We start from the raw sequence: 10,687 nt of genomic DNA, 5'->3' as shown, positions 1-10,687 counted from the left end.
TTAAATTATTAACCTAACTAACTTAACTAACTAAAATGCACCTAGGAAGTGTACCTGGTCGAATTATAGAATAGTTTGGGTAACTCGGGTGTCGATCACATGGAACGGTTTTAACTAATTAATTTACCTACTTTTAAATTAACCTAATTTCCTAGCAAAGTATTGGTTTTATCTAATTTTGCAAGTTTAGATGAAGTTAATTATTTACACAAATTTAATCAATAAACAAAATACTTCTGTTAGTTCGAATCCACTTTCCCTTAATGGTTTATAAATTAATTATAATAATTGTTGTTGGTACTAATTAAAACATTATTAGCAATTCAGTTCTAAATTTACTAATTATCAATCAATTCATGTAGATCTATGTATGGTCACTCATAAGTTAACACATAATCAATTGTTGAATAATATTGAAGCTATGTAGGATTGGGTTAACAAACACAAATTATGGTCATAACATGAGTTATCTAGCACAACCTAATTTATTAATTCAATTCCTTAACTAAAAATGGTTCGATCTTAGCTCTTATAACCTAATGTTCATTAAATTACTAAGTGTTCTAATTCATGCAGAATAATGGTCATTAACTACACATAATAAGAAGTTTAAGCAATCAAATTAACAAATCAAGCATGCTAGGAATACCAACCAAACACAAGACATAACCAATAAGCAAAGTGTAAACTAAATTTTTAAAACCATGAGTTTCAACATCATCTAACTAACAAAAGCAGCTAGATTTAGTTGGACATGCTAACAAATAAACATAAACAAACCATAGTCAAAAACATATTAAAAGTACCACACTATTAAGTTGATTATGAACTCTTCCTTCTTCCTTAGTATGCAAACCAATTTCCATACCTTATTTCCTTCTGAATTTTGACTCCAGAAACTCTCCAAGTCAGCCAAAAGTTTTTCAAGTCGTAATGAACAAGCGAATATATAGTTTCTGAATTTTCCGTGCTCACGTCGTGAACCGATATGTCTCACGGCGTGAATTTGTTGTTATCCGTGTTTGACAAGGAGTCTTCTACACGCATCTTATCTTGTGGAATATTCTAACTCACGTTGTGAGAGCGTGATTTGCTGAATTTTTATACTTTCAAGCCTTCGTCCTCCAAAGTTCCCTCCTTTGATGCTTTTAGTCCCTTTTCTTCAAAATATGCCTTCTATTTGGTTGCAAAGTTCAATTTAAACTTATAAGTATCATTATTCAATGCAAATAACCAAAATATGTATAAAAATGTACTTAAATATTTCCTAAAAACATGTATAAATATGGCAATATCAATGTGTAGGCTCTAACCATTTTGCTAGAGACTACAAAGAGAAGAAAGAATGTTAAATTCCATAGAACTATGAAGTTTTGTACAAGAAGCTATTGGCCCACATGAAGAAGGAAAATGTCTCTCTGCTACAAGGTTTTATTGCAAAACAAGAGGATCGTGAAGAAAGATGGAAAACCCTCAAGTTATACCAACATAAGAAACCACACCGATAACTCAACATAGGCTAGGGCGTTCATGGCAAAGTCTCTTAGAGATGGAAGCTAAGATAATGATGAGACCCTAGGGGGTTTGCGTCATTATATAGGCCCAAAAATCAAGGTCTCTAGGGTTATGGCCTAAAAGACTCATCATGTCATGATATTCATTAAATATTGCATCGTACATATGTCGCACCGCCACCTTTGACTTCGTCGCACCGCTAAAACCAAAACTCTCAAAAATTAAATAACAATTAAAGGATTAAAATTATTAATCGGGAAATGAATGTTACAACTCTCCTCCACTTGACTCTGATTTCGTCCTTGAAATTCGGTTCTAAAAACTGTTGGATAGTGCTCATGCATCTCTTCATCAGGTTCCTAAGTCAAATCGGAACCATTTTAGTGCTACCATTGCAACTTTATTAAATCCACCACCTTATTACGCAAGGTCTTCGTCATCTTATCCAAGATCGTGATCAGTCTCTCCACATAATTTAGACGCTCATCCACTTGAATATCATCCGAAGGAACCATTATAAAATCATCTGCTAAACACTTTCTCAGTTGAGAAACATCGAAATTGTTATGGATCTGACTAATCTTCTTAGGGAGATCCAATTTATATGTAACCTTTCTCAACCGAGCAATCACTCTTAACGATCCAATATACCAGGGGACCATTTGTTCCGCTTTAGGAATCAGATGACACCCTTCCATGGAGACACCTTCACAAGCATGAAGTCCCCAACCTGAAACTCATGATCGGACCGATGCCGATCTGCATAAACTATTCTCACGACTCTGTATGGTCTGCAACCTTTCGTACACCTACTAAATCAACTCAGTAATATTGAGCACCACCTCAATGCTCCTTATGAATCTCTTACCAACGTCACCCCCTCAAATCGAGGTGTGACATGTCCTCCCATAAAGCAATTCTAAAAGAGGTATGATGAAACGAGAATGATAAATGTTGTTATAGGAGAACTCTACTAAAGGATGATATGAATCCCAACTCCCACCAGAATCAAGAACTCATGCCCTCAACATGTCCTCTAAGGTCTGAATAGTTTGTTCACTCTGACCGTCGATATACGAATGATAACCAGCACTGAAATGAAACTGAGTACCCAAAACGTCGTGGAACCTCTTCCAAAGCCTGAAATTGAATCGAACATCCCTATTGAAAACCATAGAAACTGGCACCCCATGACATGCAACTACATATCTACTGTAGATATTAGCTAACTTGTCGGCTGAATAACTCTCCCAAATAGGAATGAAGTGAGTGTTCTTGGTGAATCTACAAATAATAACCTAAATCACATCAATCGTCATGTTGTCTTTGATAGCTTGGTGATGGAATCCATGGTAATCTACTCCCATTTTCTCAATGGGATGTGTAACAATTGCAACTTAGCGTAAGGCCTCTGATGTTTGACTATGACTTTCTGTCAAGTCAAACACCTCTCAATGTACCATGCTACATCACTCTTCATGCATGGCCACCAATAGTCTTGCTTCAAATCCCTATACCTCTTGGTAGCAACGGAATGAATCAAAAACTTCAATTTATGAGCCTCACCCAATAAAACCAATCGGGACCCACCATAATATGGAACCAACATCTTAACGTGTAATTTCAATAACCCATGGATATCATAATCAAATGAGGAAATCCATCCTCTAATTCTTGCACTCTTTTTATTCTCTTCCTTGAGTGCCTCTTTAATTCTGAGCTCCCTCTAATAATTTTAACAGTGGAGTAACAAGAATTACAAGAATTAATCACAAACCCAAGCCTCGAATCGGTGTGCTAGTAATATTATGACTCAAAAAATCTACCATCGCATTGGCTTTCTCCAGATGATACAAAATCTGATAATTGTTATCCTTTACCATGTCGAGCGATCTACGTTGCATCATATTCAGATTCGGCTGATCCGTCGATTATTAAAGCATCTATAGTTTGTGTAAATGCTATACTGAACCCCATACAAATAGTAAGGCCAAATCTTGAGAGCAAAAGCTACTGCCCCCAACTCCAAATCATAAGTAGGATATTTTTCTTCGTGAGGCTTCAACTACCTCAAAGCGTACGCGATTACATGGCCCCTCTACATAAGCACAACACCCAAAACCAAAATTAATGCATCATAGTATACCACATATTCATGTACCCCCTCGAGTAGGGTAAATATTGGTGCCTCAGACATCTTCTGCCTCAGTGTCTGAAACGATGCACGCAACTTGGGCCCCCAATGAAAAGCAACACTCTTTTTCTTTAAATCTTGTCAAGGGTACCACAATCTTCAAAAAATCCTAGATAAACCTCCTGTAATAACCAGCCAACCCCAAGAATCTATGTATATTATATGGAGACCTTAGAAACCTCCCACCGCATCACTGGCTTAATCATAGTCGGATCGAATAAGATCTCGTCTTGTTTGATGAGGTACTGTTAGGGTGAAAAGTTCTCCTTCGATGTGGCTTACCCTCTTCTGATGTGTAATGGGTTTTGCCTTTCCTATAAATAGGAAGTGAGTGGTTCCCATTTTAAGTAAAACCCATTTTGGAGAGACTAGACTAGTGAGAGAATTATTGCAAGACTCACTTTGTAATTGTTTACTAGATCTAATGAGAACTAAAACATATTTTATTTATTATATTTGTGTTCATCATGATTGATTGATTCACTTGATCTTTACGTTTCCACACATGTCATTATAATCGGGTCACTACAATTGGTATCAGAGAGGGTGTTCTTGAAGTTCTCAAGAATTTGATCCATGATGCCAAAATGATTTTGGTGATTCTCAAATGGTTGTAAGGTCTTCATCTTTGAGAAATTTTTTGTTCTACAAATCGAATTTATTCCTTGATTTGATTTAAAATTCGATTTTCCCTCTCTAAAATACTTGTCACTTTCTCTCTCTAGAACTTGGTTCATATTCACTTTCTCTCTCTAGATATTTCATTCATAATCACTTTCTCTCTCTAGAAATATCCAAGTTCTTTTGATCTTTATTTTTAATTGATGAAAGATGGTGTATTTGCATTATGATTCTTGGATCATGATGATTAAATATGTCAAATATAAAGTCAATGAGAATCAATTTTATGGGTTATTGTTGAAAGGCGGGTTGATTACATAGGAAACTTTGATTTCTTATGGAGATAAGAAAGATGATCATAGAAAATTGATATTTTAGCCTCTTTGTAAGATTCAAAGTGTAATTGAAATTACCATGAATATGTTATCTTGGTATGAAAATTAGAAGAAAGGAAAAGAAATAAAATTATTCAAAAAGGAATATGTTTCTCTTATTGAATACCCAAATAATCTTTATATTTCTTAAATTTGTTGATGTTCAAGAAATTGGAATTCAATGTGATATTCATGAAGATGTGAAAGTTTTTTGTTCAATTGGAGTTCAAACTGATGATTGTTTGAGTTCTTGTGATTCGTTTGAAGGAATGGTGCCATATTGAAAGCCTTCAATCCAAGAAATTCAAATGTATCAAACTCCAAACGATTTGATTCAAAATTGCAAAGTTAAAGTTGTCAAGAATAATGTTATTCTTGAATTCAAAACTTCAAGATCCAAGAAGAAGAAGAAGAAGAAGAAGAAGAAGAAGAATTGGGTTACTAAACAAAATTCTTCAAAAGTTGTCTTGAAACCGAAATCTGTTAAGCAAATTCAGATTCCAAAACAACAATCATCAAGGGTTGCAATGAATTCAAATTCAAAACTCAAAATTATTGAAAATTCTCAAAATCATTATGAAGATGAAGCTTATCTTTGAAAAATAAGAAAAATGGATTGTACAATATACATCGTGGGTGGCACAATGTGAAATTTGGAGATTTTTTTGTTCCAACGAAAAAACCCATATCTTCCATAATCGATTCAAGTATTGCAAATAGAAAAAGAATTCTCAAGAAGGTTTCTCAAATTCACAAATGGATTCCAAAAAATTCATGTTGAGATCGATACCTTGTTCTTGAGGATCCGATGATGAAGGATGCAAGTTTTCTCGAAATCTGAATTTGATCTTATTTTCAATTCGTGCTTTTTGTTTTTTTATTTTTGATCGTTTTGATTGGTTGGATCTAATTTGTTTCGAGCCTCATTGTTGATCCAATATTTTTCCAATCAGTCAAATAACTTTGAACACAAAAATTCGAATTCTCGAAATTAAAGCCTAAACCCAACTTTGTCACTGTTCACAGCTCAGTAAAATCTTGAGCCAAACTTCAATTCATTCGATCACTGTTCATTTTTTAAGCCCAATTCGTATATCTCTTTAGTTCGAATTCAGATGAATGAGTTGTTTAGAAATTCAAATTTTGACTTTTGATTGGATCTCGTTACTGATTATCTCGTCATCAGATCGATGTTTTTTTTTCCATTGTTTTTTTCTGGTCTTTCATCTGTCTCGTTCTCAAATCAAACTCGCATGTTGATTTCACTGGATTTGCAATTGAAGCTCATGGTATATCATTCTCAAAAATGTCTCATACTCCAAACGAAGTGTTGATTTCCAATGATTGAAGTTGTTGATTGGGATTCAAAATTGGATAGTATTACTCGAATTGATGGATTCTCAACTCAATATTGAATGATAGATGTCGAGTATGAATTGTGAATTGACGAATTAGAATTGTTGAATATGAGATCGAAGTTGTTAGAATGATGACGATCTTTGATGTTAAGGTTATGAATTGTGAATTGACGAATTTGAATTGTTGAATATGAAATCCAAGTTGTTAGAACAATGATCTTTGATGTTATGGTTAAAGTTTTGAAATTACCTGGAGTCGAAAGGAAGGATTTTCGACTGATGCTCATTCTTTTGACTGGAAAAATTTACAATCGAGTCTCACTGTTAATTGAACTCAAAAATTATAGTCATAAGGATCGAAAATCAAAGTTTAAAAGTCAAAATCAATGAATGGGTATTCGACTGTTGTAAAATCGCTTGAATCGAAACTTGATTTAAGATGTTTAAAATCGATTTCGACTAGGTGTTGATTGTTGATTTATTAGTCGAACGTGTTTTGACTTTTGAAGATTCAACAGTAGAAAGCCTTTTCATGGAATGGAAATCAGATGGGTCAGGACTCGATTTGGTTTAATAGTCGAATGAACTTTGAACTGATGTTGATTTACCTGTTCGAGTCGATGATTAGAAGAAAGTTTGACTTTTTAATCGAACGTTCAAGAATGAAAGGTCAAAGCTTTATAGTCGAACGTTAGAATTGGAACTGGTAATCGAATGTCAAAGAAATGATTCAATTTTGGTATGACGAGTTGTGAATCGTTGAATTGGAGTCGAAATTGAGTTCTACTGGTTTGGTTTGAAGTCGAATTTGACTATAACTGATGGTTAATGTTTAATAGTCGAAATTGATTTCAATGGTGACATGTGTTTAGTCCAAGTCGAATGCATGTTCTTGGAGTAGTTCGAATTGTGCTTTGCGATTTCGACTAATGTATGTTGAGTCTGATCGTTTAACATGATCGAACTGGGGAAGAAAACTCAAATTCGATTAGAGTCCTTACAGTTACAATGTTTTGGCAGTTTGTACCCAATTTCATATTGGCGTAACATTCTGGGAAGAATAAAGATTTTTCATTTCAAATCTCTAAAGTTTCAGAATTTTGATAATTTTTGCCCAGTTTCGACTTGGGTGTATAATTGTGTGAATTGGGAAAATTTTCGGATTTGGTCCCTGCAGTTCATGCGAAATTGACAGTTATTACCTAGTTTTTGAAAATTCTACAACACTCACACAAAAGTCGAAATTTTCACAAAATTTAGAAATTTTTCTTGGCTTTTCGTGATTGTTTTTGCTGCAAGATTTTCATGGTTGTTTTTTTGTCACACATCAAGGGGGACTTTTGTCAAGTTTATTCCTGGAGCTCTTCTCATCCTTTTTGGGTTTTATAATCATTTGTCGATTATAAAAAGGGGGACGATGTAGAAATGGGTATTCGTCGCTTCTCGGATATTCCTTTTCAAAGCGAATTTGAAGACCGATGGTGTTACTTCGAGGGGAGTTCGCTTTGATCGCTAGGAGCTCGTTTGGAAATTAAAGTCGGGACATCAAATCCTAAATTTGAGGGGGAGAATGCTGGAGTGCAAAGTTCTCCTTGGATGTGGCTTACCCTCTTGTGATGTGTAATGGGTTTACCCTTTCCTATAAATAGGAAGTGAGTGACTCCCATTTTAAGTAATACCCATTTTGGAGAGATTAGACTAGTGGGAGAATTATAGTAAGACCCACTTTGTAATTGTTTGCTAGATCTAATGAGTGCTTAAACAAATTTTATTTACTCTTTGTGTTCTTGATGATTGATTGATTCACTTGATCTTTACTATTTTGCACATGTCATCATAATAGGGTCACTATAGGTACCCTAAGAACCAGACCTTGCATAACCAAAATTCACACTTGAAGAATTTGACATAAAACCTCTCCCTCCTCAAAGCCTGAAGAACCTCTTGCAAATGATCATCATGCTACTCATTAGTCTTAGAATAGACCAAAATATCATCAGTAAACATGATCATTGATCGATCTTGCATCGGTCTGCACACCAAGTTCATAAGATCCATGAACGACGTCGGAGCGTTGGTGAGCCTGAATGACATTACCACAAAGTTGTATTGTCCATAACGAGTGTTGGATGCGTTTTATATGCATCTTTTAGCATGTTTTTCTCGATATTTTCCATCAAAAAAGCTACTATCTCCCTTGTATTGTTATAACTTGTGTATTACTCATTATATTCATAGCATGCCTCGTACTACTCACTTTTGTTGTGATTTAAAGGAAAAGTAAAGCAAAATAAGACAATACGACATTTTGAGGAAGCATCTTATGAAGCATCAGAGCATAAATGGATTTGGGAACTGAAAATGGATGTTGGGAAATGACTAGAAGCAGCTTAATTGGAAGAAGTACATCTGATCCTTAGGAATAAGAAAAAACACGATCGTACTTTTGGAGAAGTACAGTCATATTTGGCGATCAAGGATTTGCGAGGCACAAAAAATCATCCAGTAAAAATGTCAAAAAAATGTGATCATGTTTTCTCAAAACCACGATCGCATTTATCTTTCGATGTCACAGTAAACTTAGAAATGGCATTGTACTTCATTTAATTGGTCTTGGATGTGTTTTGACCAAAAATACGATCGTGTTTATCAAAAGCACAGTCATGTGAAGGGACACTGACTTGCTGGACATATATAAAGAGCCTCATAACCCTCCATTCGGCCCTAACTTCGATTCCATGCGATTTGTGGTGATTTTCTAAAGGTTTTTGGCAAAGAACAAAGATCAAAAGAGCACAATTCAGTCTGTAACCTTAGTTTAGTAAGATTTTATCATTCAACACTTCTTTTTATTGTTTGTAATCAATTTTTCCATGTCAGGCTAAAAAGCCCAGATTTTAGTTTCATATAGACTCAACTCTTTGTGCAAGTAATCATTAGGCATGTTTTTTTTATTATGATTATTGTTTATTTTGATCAATTTAATGCTTAATTGAATGTTTGATTTTGTGGTAGCCACATTAATTGTTATTATGTCATTCGAGTTATCTGATTGTTTAGATCCATAATTGTCTTAATTAATCAGTAAAAGTAACAAATATTATATTGGTTCTATATCGATGATTTAACTCTAATATAAGTTGATCATGCAAGTTTTTACGCTTCCGAGCTTGTGAGAAGTATTGAACTTTAATGGGAATTTTATATTGTGTCTAATGCTACTTTTCTCAATTAATTAAGAGCTTTTTAGTTAATTCAGTAAAAAGTAAGGTTTAATTCAAAGAGCTTATTTTGGTTAAACATTTTAGTAAAAGAAGATTGTTAGAGCTTATTAATGATCTTCGATACCAGTTTAAACAATACATGATTAATACAACCATGTTGAAGGTTATTAGCATGATTAGGAGAGTCACCACAGAACTCAAATTGCCTTTTATTTTTCGATTTTTCTCAATTATGTAAATTGCATTTTTCTTTAATAAATTCCTGTTTGAATTAGTTTTAATAATCATGTCACACCCCAAACTAGATGGCAGAAATGTCTAAGGGTGGAACGAGAACATAATATCACAGTAATTGAATACATTCAAACACAAGTATATAAACAACCATCATACCATATGTGACCTCCCCAAAATCACGGCCAGAAAAGACCAGTTTTGTTTATGCTTTGTTTAAAAATCAGAGTAACATTTCAAATAAAAGTGTTGCGGAATTTGTCCCAAAACAAAATATGATAAAGATTTATCAAAAGCATTTCCATAGAAATGTATTTCATTCAAAGACTTGGGATGTCATGTTCGTACAGATCAAAAGCATAAGCAGTACAATATAAGCCTTACTACATTATTTCATATCTACAGGCCTATATCCGTAATCCCTTGTCCAAACATCATATCTATGCTCAAGTGTCACTACCTGTAATACATAAAACTGAGTGGGTTAGGCTTGGGAGCCTGGTGAGCACATAGGGTTTTCAACCCACAATAAATAAGTTTATTAATTTCATTAATCAACAATAACCCGATTACCCGTTCCCGTTATCCTCACTTTACGTCCCTAAACACCTATCATAAGGGACCTAGCCTAAGGATCATCATCGGGATGGACACTACTGCTAAGGGGATTCCTCATGAATAAATGTCCTAAAGGCAACCATGTGGGGGATAGAGTACACCGGTGAACACATCGTTCACAAACACCTACAGATTGCAAGCCTGCTAGTGTTCCACTGGACTGTCTAGAAGAGTCCGTGGTCGTCATCTATACTTCGCTAGATGACAGAATCAACAACATCAACATCGAGGCCTCTCATCATTTTATCACACATCACGTATTACATCTACCCATGTTTTACCCTAATATTTTTGTAGATATACAATATATATACAGTTTAAATCATTGAAAACATGTATAAAAACGTTCATCCAGCATAGATAGCAAGTATTTAGATAATATGCACACATAGCACGTAATTTATATAAAATACTTCATATCTATGTGTAAGCTGAAAGTAACTATGCACTCACCTGAAAGGTGGTGACTCAGCACTCGGACAGCGCTTCGATACTCTCAAAACGATATTCCTTCGACAAAACCTAGTACCAATACCACTAGGATTTAGT

This window comes from Lactuca serriola, chromosome 5, assembly GCF_051521515.1.
Source record: "Lactuca serriola cultivar US96UC23 chromosome 5, Lser_US96UC23_V15, whole genome shotgun sequence".
NCBI lineage: Eukaryota > Viridiplantae > Streptophyta > Magnoliopsida > Asterales > Asteraceae > Lactuca > Lactuca serriola.
This window is presented reverse-complemented; position numbering follows the sequence as displayed.